General features: G+C 36.6%; 1 protein-coding gene across 8 annotated transcripts in view; it reads left to right on the forward strand.

Moving 5' to 3' along the window:
• ACVR1 (activin A receptor type 1) overlaps positions 1-8,842 on the forward strand; it is a 122,205-nt gene that overhangs the window by 43,780 nt on the left and 69,583 nt on the right. For 6 of the 8 annotated variants that reach the window (XM_011359063.1, XM_011359091.1, XM_011359101.1 and 3 more), the window contains one exon: positions 4,675-4,865. The exons of the other annotated variants lie outside the window; for them this stretch is intronic. The gene's annotated coding sequence lies outside the window, so the exon portion shown is untranslated. The remainder of the gene's footprint in view (positions 1-4,674; positions 4,866-8,842) is intronic. 8 annotated transcript variants of the gene reach the window in all.

The following is an 8,842-nucleotide window of genomic DNA, read 5'->3' on the forward strand; positions in this document are numbered from 1 at the left end:
TTTTTTGTAAATACTAGTAAGTTTATTTCTTATTTATTTATTTAACATTTTAAAACATATCCATAATAATGAAGGAAGAATGTTTGGAAGTATTTTGAGAATAACTTAGAATTTGAGGAATTCTGGGGAAACTATTGGAAATTTTCATTTCTCATCTCGAATCCCAAAGACGAATGCTTATTACATTTTTAATTTGGAAACACCAGAGTAGACAATCTGCTGTATCTCCATGTTCTTGTGTACTTCCTAATTCAATCAGCAGTTATCTTTACTTATGTAACTCTCCCTGTTTTATGTGCTGCGTGGTGTCCCCTGAGTTTGTCAGTTGTCTAGGACATGTGACCTATTTTTTTCTACTGGGAGATTGGGCATCATGGGAGACCAGCCTTTCTCCGTAATTACTAATAGATCATACTTGTCTTGCCCATGTATTGGAATGTCTGGATTAGATTATCCTTTAAGGATACTCGACATTTATATGCTTGGTTGTAGCAATATTATTTTAGAGCCAGAACAAGAGGATATTTGCAGTATCGTGTAGATAATTTGTGTTATTGTTCGGGATTGGTGTGCTTTATGCTTTTCTGTCATGCAGTTTTAGCACTTCTGTTATTCAAAGGGCTAGAAAAAAGGAAAAGGACCTAAGGGGATCTAGTATGATCATTCAGTTCGATTCTTACAGTCAAGATGCAAGTTAACTTACTGGTAAGAACATAGATTTTGGGAAGGTCCGGTCAAGATGGCGCAGTAAGTAAATGCTATGCCTTTCTCCTCCCATGACCACATTAAAATTACAGCTAAATTCTAGAACAGTCAATCTGGAGAGCCACCTGAAGACTAGCTGAATGGAAGTCCTATAAGGATATAAAGAAGAAACCAGCTTGAGACTGGTATATAAATGTTGAATAACTATGGTGTATACCTGAAACTAATATAATGTTGTATGTTAGCTATATTTTAATAATAGTCTTTAAAAAAGAATAAAAACCACAAAAATAAGTTAATTTAAAAAAAGAACACAGACTTCGGGGTCAGTAAAACTTGAATCGATTCATGGTTTTGCCATGTATTAAAAAAGTGTTGGCTTGGAAAGTTTTACTTAACCTCTCTAATATTGTTTTTTTATCTTTCAGATGGGAATAATAATACCTTCCTCTCATTTTTTGTGTTGTTAGGATTAAATCAGGTAAAACAAGTATGAAGTTAGAACAGTTCTAGAACCAAGGGCTCACTAAATGATAGCTGGCATTATTAGTAACTGGCATTATATTAGCTGGCATTATAAAAGGCAGGGAGGTATCTACCATGTTTCATGGGAAGGGAAACCAAAATACGGAGGTGAAATGATTTGTGTGAGATCACATTTAGTAGGTTGGAAACTGGGTTTGGCTGTTTCCTAAGTCCATGTGCTTGCCAGCCATGTGTTGCTGCTTCTAATAATTTCAGTTAATAGTAATTCTGTAGCAAGATATACCAGGATTTATTTGGGTTACGGACTGGGTGGATAGGGAAGGAAGAAGGCCCCTTTTTTTTTTCTTTAATTGAGGTATAATTGACATGCAACATTAAATTAGTTTCAGGTATACAACATAATGATTTGTTATTTGTATGCATTGTAAAATGACCACCATAAAATTCATAACATCCATCACTGCACAAAGGATGATGTTTTGAAAGGGCTAGGATTTAGAATATTTAGAAGCTGCAATTTCTAGAAGCAAGGATACAGTTATAACTAAAAAGTTGAGAAAACTTGCCCTGATTTTTTTGTTGTCGTTGTTGCTTAGAGTTAGCTGCTATGTTGACTGCCAAGAACTTTTTTGATTTTAAGTAACTTTTATGCTTTCCTGTCAGGTCCCATCATACTACAGTGACTTTTAAGAAACTATGCATGTTCTTTTAAATTGGATTAAAGAAAAATGTACTAGTATGTGAAGATCACAATTGGAGTTAGAACATTTTTTGGGTTCCTCTTTTTCCCCTTCCTCATACTCACCCTCCACTACTTCATAAGAATGTGCTTCTGACCTTTATGGGTCAGATTTTCACCTGGTATGAGGCATGATTAGCTGCCACTAATTAAACCTCCACAGCCAAACAAATGAGTTGGCTAAGGTTTAGGGAAAAACTCAGCTCAGTGAAAAGTTTTGTGACTTGTTGCTAGAGTTTGCTATATAGATACTTATTTTATAGGACTGATTTTAACTGGTGCATGTGTCTTCTTTTTTTTCTTGTTTTTCTTTTTTAAATCATACTTGGGGGTTTGAACACAACAGCTTTCATTATATTTCAGAATCTGCCAGGCTTGCTTATTAGGTTGAGGAGTATTTGTGGGGAGATATGTTCTGACTAGAACTTTTGATGAGTTAAGTGTCCAGAATTTGCTCTCAACTTTAGCTCCCATGGTACCAACCTGAGTTCTTTCTTATAGTACACCACAGTTTTGACATCAATCCATGGGTTATTTGAGAGCCTGATGAATTTTTAAAAGGGATATTGTGGGAGGGGCTCCATAGGGTAATGGTTAGCATGTCTGCTTTATACGCAGAAGGTCCTGGGTTCGCACTGCAGGTGGAGCCATGGACCATACCCTGGGTGCGCCGGGCCCAGATGCGCCAGGCCCCGTGAGTGCGCTGGGGGTGTCAGACCCCGGGTGAGCCAGGCCCTCGGTGCACGCTGCAAATGCGTAGGGGGAGATGCCTTGCCTTCAGAGATCCAGTTCTTAAAAAAAAAGATAGCAACATCCGTAGGTCAGGGGTGGAAGTGGGGGGAGGGATTAAAAGAAGGAGAAAAATAATAATAATTAAAAAAATAAAATGGATATTAAATTGTGTTTAATTTGTAGACTTAGTTTTTATCCAATAACTCTTGAGCACCAACTATATGCTAGGCACTAGGTTCTATAAAGAAAGGATACAGCAGAAGAATATGTGATCCTTGCCTAGTTTTCTACTGGTTTTGAGATAAACCCAGTTCAAGGCTCCAGAGGATTAAGTTCCAGGGTGAGCTATATAGAAGGTAAATACCAGAGGAATTAGAATGGAAAGATCTAGAAAATATAATGAAAAAATCTAGAAAATATAAGAATCATTAGAGAAGGCCGAACAGAGACGGGGGAACCTGGACATAGTTTTGAAGGATAAGAAGGAATTTAATGCAGTGTAGATGATAGGGCTAGGGAAGTAGCAACACTTTTGTAATTTAAAAAAAAAAAAAAAAAGTCAATCTCTGATTTTTAAAGAGAATTAGAAATTGAATTTAATTAAATTCAATTAAATTGAATTTAAAGAGAATTTTTAAAGAGAAATTATGTACCAGTGTTTCCTTATTTTCTTGCTTCTCTAAACCTCCCCCAAATAATGTATTTATAAATTATAGACACGGTTGGCCCTAGGCATGGTGGCTTAGCACTGGCCTCCTCCTAAAATGCAGTTAGTCTTTGGCAGAGGGGAAAGCAGCTTCAGTGTGAATCCGCCAAATTTCCCTGGCCCCAATATCTTGGAAAATAACAGAATTTCAACAGTTTGTTCTGAAATTCAAAGTTTGTGAATGCTGCTTAGCTAATGAGTTTGTTTTGAAGGATGTCCACTTTAGAAATGGAATTTTACTCTTTAACTTCGCTAAATGATTGCTGAAAATGTCACATTTCTGCTTGACCTTTTTACAGGGAGGTGTCTTTGTCTTATTTTTAGTGTGCCTTTTACATGTCTTACAATTTTATAATCAAATTGATTGTGAGCCTCAATTTAAACCGATGTGATGAAAGGTTTGACATTATTTGTGAAGCATTTCCCTTCAATTTCAAGGTTGACGTGATTTTCCTTCCAAATAATTATTTAGGAATGCTGTATTTGGGTTTGTTTTCTGCTTAGATTTATTTACATGAATGTTTTCTTGGCAAAACGTTCCTTGAGGTAAAAAAAAAAAAAAAAAAAGGTGCTGTTTTTGTAAAGGAGTAAGTTCTTCAATATTTTGTGTCACAACTATTTGAATGGGAAAGTTTGGTTGTAATAAAAATTTCCTCTTCCTTTGGCAAATGTTGATGTTTTTAAAGTCTTCCTAGAGGAAAAGGGAGCTTGGGTGGCTTTTTGTTTTTCATTAGTTATCTGGAGCCCCCTTCCCTTCCGCCGTGTGCTCCTTTCCACCATTGTTTTATGAGCTTTGAATTAGATCTATCTATAGCTGAGAACGATGTTTGAAAATCGACCAAACCCAGATTATTTCTGAGTAGATATAAGGTGCCTCTAGGAGTATCTGGCTTTCTGAAAGAGACTCGTTCTTTCTGTGTAGTGCTCGAACTTTTTTTTTTTAAACCAAGTATATATAATAATGAATATATACAAAGTTATTGGTTTTTTGTTTGTTTTCGTAATGGGCTAGAGTAAATGGTATATGGGGTTTAATGGAACTTGATTTTGAAATTTACCAACTGCATGCAGATCTGACTGGGTTTTGTGTCATATGGAAAAACATTTAAAGATCAGTATGGATCTATGACCTCAGTATACAACTTGTCGATGTTTTCAACCCTTTCAATACTTGCTTCAATTATAAATTGGCTTTAGCTTTGTGGTCCTGATTGAAAGGCTTGTCAAGTATGCTCTTCTTATAGCCAGTACATTCACAACTGCAGAATTTTCTTTAGCTGGTTTTCTTTCTTCGTTCACCCTGCAGCTCAGAGCCACTTGTGAGCATCGCATTGCCAGAGCAGAAGCTACTGGAGAAGTTCTCATTATAATTTCCAGGAGATTCCAGGAGTGCATCTCCCACTCTCCACGTCTCTGGTGAACTAGTGAGCGGATCTCTGAACAAGAGCACACTGCTTGAAGGACTGCAGGGAGATATGACCCGGAGCCCGCTTTAAGGTAGCTGAGTCAACTTTTACCCAGAACTCTCAGAGCAGCATTGCCGGAGCCAGTAGTAGAGCTTTTTTCAACAAATCACCTCTTTTAATTCTCTTTGGTAGAGATCAAATCTACATGGTAAATTCTTAGCCACAGCGATCATTTTGTTGGTTTATATGGATCCAATATAAGAAAGTTAGGGCTCAGTCTAATAGTCCTTAGTTCTTACATTGCCTTGAAGGTAGCCGTTTTTTGGCGGAGCTGCACAGTTATTCTTTAACTTTGGCCAAGTTGTTCCCTACATATAAAATGCTTCTGCCGTTCTTTTTACCTTACAGGGCTACTGGCCGCCCCACCCCTCGCCCCCCAGTCATTAAAGTAGACTTTATGATTTAGAGCAATTTTGAGTTCACAGCAAAATTGAGCAGAAAGTACAGAGAGTTCTCATATACCTCATCACCATACATGCACAACCTCTCCCACTGTCCCCCACCAGAGTGGTGCATTTATTACAATAGATGAACATACATTGACACATCATCACCTAAAGCCCATAGTTTACGTTAGGGTTTGCTCTTGGTGTTGTGCATTCTGTGGGTTTGGACAAATGTGTAATGATATGTATTCATCATTATAGTGCCATACCGAATAGTTTCACTGCTTTAAATATCTTTCATGCTCCACCTATTTCTCATCCCTTGCCCTAGCCCCTAGCAACCACTGATCTTTTTTCTGTCTCTATACTTTTGCCTTTTCTGGAACTACATTTTTATATGTGCTTTCTTTGGGGTACTTTGAAATCTATGTAAAGAAGGCTTGTCATCAGGATGAAGTGCTATTGAGGTTGTGTAAGCTATGGAGGTAATACAGATACCTACTTTAGACTAGAGTCTGTAAAATGTTTATGAAAGGAAGCCTGAAGTGCTAAGTGTTGGTGTGCATGTCTCTTGAGTTAAATGTTGGGATTGCTCAGATAAGATTTGAAATTTGTATAGAGAGACAGAAGCAAGGAACTCAAGATGAAAGCATGCTGGGGTTGGTCTGTGCAGCCTTCTTGGGTTCTTCACCTATGGGGAAAGTCTCTAGTAAATGTCCAGTGCTTTTATTTTTAAGGGAAGTCTAATTTATCATTTTAAAAACCTTTATTCTTCATATAAAAGTTTATTTTTGTTTACTTAATTTCAAATAGTACAAAACAGTATAAAGTACAGACATATATATAAAGGCAAAATTTTCTTCTTTCTTTCACCCATAGCTAATAATTTGGAACACATACTTTTTCACATACAGATCTTTTCATATATAAAATATACTTATTAATTATGTTTAGAAATTGGCGGAACATGACTATACATTTTGTTTTACAAGTTGCTTTTTCCTCCTATTTCATATGTTGTGGATATTTTCTCTTTTAAGCAGAATTTTTTCTTTTAAGTAGAATCTCAGTCTAAGTAATGACTGCTGAGTGTTCCTTATATGGCTGTAACATAATAATAACCAGTCCTCAAGAGAGGGGTTAGCCTGTGATTTCAAGGGGAATGTGGGGTAGACCTTAGGGAAAAAACAAAAGTCATGACTGTTGACATTGGACTTTTAGTGGTTAAAGATGTGAGTTTTTATTTTCCAAGGCAGATGATGCATACCCTTGGGCTGTTGCCGAGGTGTCAGTTATGTCAAATTTTCATCTTCTGGATGCCTGGAAGGAACTTCTTTGGCACTAGGCTGTGTTAGTATATTAGCATAGTTGTTAGTTCTGGCTACCATCCTTGGAGCATTTTGAGATATTTTTATGCCCATTTAAGGTAGCATGAGGTTAAATTAGTTTTAAGAGGAAATGATAACAGGGACAAGATCAAGAGAAAGATTTTATTTTGCGTATATATTTACTTGAGGGAGGTGAATATGATGTTATTAGTTAATTGCTAACCTGGTGATTCTTAATTATGAAACAGGTTTAAAATTGTTCAGCTCACTGGTGTCATAGGTTGGTTGACAGTGAGAGTCAGTGGAGAAGTTTTCAGATATCTGGGGGTGGGAATGGATCTTTATATTGTTATTTTATAAAATGTTTATTTTTAGGGAGGTAATGTAATCAATGTTTATAAGATTAGAAAGGTACAAAAGAGTGAAAAATAAGTCTTCCTCCTCCCCCTGTCCCCCAAGTGCCCAGTTACCCTTCCTAGAGGCAACCACTGTTACCAATTTCTCCTGTATTTTTTCAGAGTTTGGGAGACATAAATAATATACTAGCATGTAATCTATAGATTATTGCAATTTTTTTTACACAGATGGTAACGATATATACTGTTTGGTACCTTTTTTTGTTGAAGTCATGTTTCTGGGAAGTCCTTCCATATTAATACTGCATCCTTTTTAAATAGATACCTAGTATTGTGCTGTAGAGATGTGCTGTGATTTATGTAACCAGTACTATATTGATAGCCATATAGAGCATTTCTAGTTTTATTATTATTAACAAGGCTGTAGGGAGTAACCTTGTACATATATCACTTCAAACATGTTCGTGAGTAAATCCATAGGATCCATTTCTAGTAGTGGAATTGCTGGGTCAAAGGGCGTGCCTATTTTAATTTTGGTAGAAATTTATTGCCAAGTTGCTCTGATCATAGAGCTTGCCAAGTTTTAGATTTCACCAGCGATGGATGAGAACACTGCTTCCTTACACCTTTGCCAATTACAGTATGGTTGTCAAACTGATAGGCTTTTTTTTCCTTTGACAAATTGATAGGTGCAAAATGACAGTTTAATGCAGCTTTAATTTGCTTTTTTCTCATTTCGATTGACACTGAGCCTCTTTTCATAAGTTTGAAGGTCATTTGTGTTTTCTGTTCCATTCCCTCTATATTTGTATCCTTTGTCTGTTTTCCTGTTGGGTTCTTTCCCATCAGTTCATAGGAACACCTATGCAGTAACAAAATTAGTCCCCACTTTTTTCTTTCTCCCTGTGATATGTGATATTTATATCTTGTCATTTGTATAAAAACAATTTTTCGCTGTGCAGATTATTTAAAATTTTGTATCCTTAAATTTACCAATTCATTCAACAAATACTTATTGATGCCTGTATGTATTAGGCACTTACTCTAGGCAGCAGGCTGTACAGTAGTGAAGAAAACAGATCCCAGTTCTTGCTTCATGGAACTTACTACATTCTAGTGGAAGAGATAGTCAATAAAAGATGTTCAAAAAGATTTATAAATATATAATCAAACTTTTTGTGGCTTCATGATTTTGTTTCACAATTGAAAGACCTTATTCATTCCTAGAGTTAAAAACCTATCTCATGGTTTCTTGTAGTGTCCTTTCTTTTTTTTTTAGATTTAAATCTTCGATCCGTCTGGAATGCTAGGTATGAATCCAACTTAATTTTTCTCTAGATTCTCTGTTAATTAGGAGAAGACTGAGTTTCTGTAACCAAGGGACCAAAATATGCTATGGCTCCAAAAACATAGAAGTTGAGTTTTTCCTCACTTAGCAGTCCCAGTGTGAGCAAAGCAGGTCAGCCCATATCCACTGGTTATTGAGGTTCAGATTCTTTCTTTCCTGTTGCTCCAGTAATTGTCATGATAGTTATCTGCATGGTCATAGCTGGCTTGCTACCATATCTGAGTTCCTGAGTGTGAAGGACAGAGGAGAAAGTCCAGGGCAGGTGATCAAAAGTTGCACATATTACTTCCACTTCCATTGGTGGGAACTTAGTCATGTGGGCACATCTAGCTGCTGGAGAGGGTGGAGGATGCAGTCTCTGCTGGTCAGCAAGGGGCCAAGAAGAAGCGAACAGGAAATTTTAGTAGAAAATTAGCAGTCCCTGTCGTTGGCTAGTCATGCCAATTTCACTGAATAGTTCCAACTTTTTTCCTTTGGTTTCTTTTCCATTATAAATTACTTTATATGTTTTGGTCTATTTCTGGGATATCTATTTAGTTTCATTTATCTCTCTGCCTATGCATGTACCAGGATCATACTGTTTAACTGTT

The sequence above is a fragment of the Pteropus vampyrus genome, unplaced genomic scaffold, assembly GCF_000151845.1.
Source record: "Pteropus vampyrus isolate Shadow unplaced genomic scaffold, Pvam_2.0 Scaffold2, whole genome shotgun sequence".
Lineage (NCBI taxonomy): Eukaryota > Metazoa > Chordata > Mammalia > Chiroptera > Pteropodidae > Pteropus > Pteropus vampyrus.